Genomic DNA, 948 nt, shown 5'->3' on the forward strand with positions numbered 1-948 from the left:
TGTATGAATCTGATTTATATCTTATACTAATTGTGAACGCGTATACTTGCGTGTAATTTTAGAACGTGGTTTCGCCATAACAAGTTTTTAGCACCGCTGCCGAGGACTCTGTGTTAATTTTTAGTTTATGTGCTTGACATTAGTGGTCGTTAAAGTCCACTGATTCAGATTATTTTTTTACACGGTTTACTTTAGTCGTGTATTTCAGATACTCTAGTTTTCATTACAATAGGAGATCCAGCAGCAGCAACGAAAGCGTTGATGGATTATTCTCAACCAAAGATCAATGTCATTCAATCTAGCATTGTCAGGCCAGCTATCGCAACTAATACCTTTGAGATCAAACCTGGCATAATTAAGATGGTACATAATTCAGTCCGGTTTGGGGGTTCTCCAACAGAAGATCCAAATATGCACATTAGGGATTTCATCGAGATATGTGACACCTTCAAGTTCAAAAATGTTTCTGAAGATGCTATAAAGCTGAGGCTTTTCCCTTTCTCTCTAAGGGATAAATCTTAGTGCTGGTTGCATTCTCTACCAACAGGTTCTATTACTACTTGGGAGGATCTTACTCAGAAGTTTCTCACTAAATTCTTCCCTATGGCGAAGACAGCTGCAATCAGGAATGCTCTTACTCAATTTCGCAACAATCGGAAGAATCTCTATGCGAAGCTTGAGAGCGATACAAGGAGATGCTTAGGAAGTGTCCTCATCATGGAATGCCTGATTGGATGATCATCAATTGCTTCTATAACGGTTTGGAAACACAGTCAAAACCCATGCTCGATGTAGCATCAGGTGGAGCATTATAGGCAAAGAGCTATGAGGAAGCATATGGTCTAATTGAACTAATGGCTGCTAATGGATATCACTATCCAACCCAAAGATTTCCACAGGGCAAGGTAGCAGGAGTTCTTAATGTGGATACAGCTACGGCTATCACTG

At 40.0% G+C, this 948-nt stretch overlaps 1 non-coding gene across 1 annotated transcript; it reads right to left on the reverse strand.

The window, feature by feature from the left end:
* Positions 1–618: 618 nt before the first annotated feature.
* LOC141694265 (small nucleolar RNA R71) lies at positions 619–724 on the reverse strand. Its single transcript, XR_012563585.1, has one exon. It is a non-coding gene; the product is annotated as a small nucleolar RNA R71 (small nucleolar RNA).
* Positions 725–948: the final 224 nt, after the last annotated feature.

The sequence above is a fragment of the Apium graveolens genome, chromosome 10 (assembly GCF_009905375.1).
Source record: "Apium graveolens cultivar Ventura chromosome 10, ASM990537v1, whole genome shotgun sequence".
Lineage (NCBI taxonomy): Eukaryota > Viridiplantae > Streptophyta > Magnoliopsida > Apiales > Apiaceae > Apium > Apium graveolens.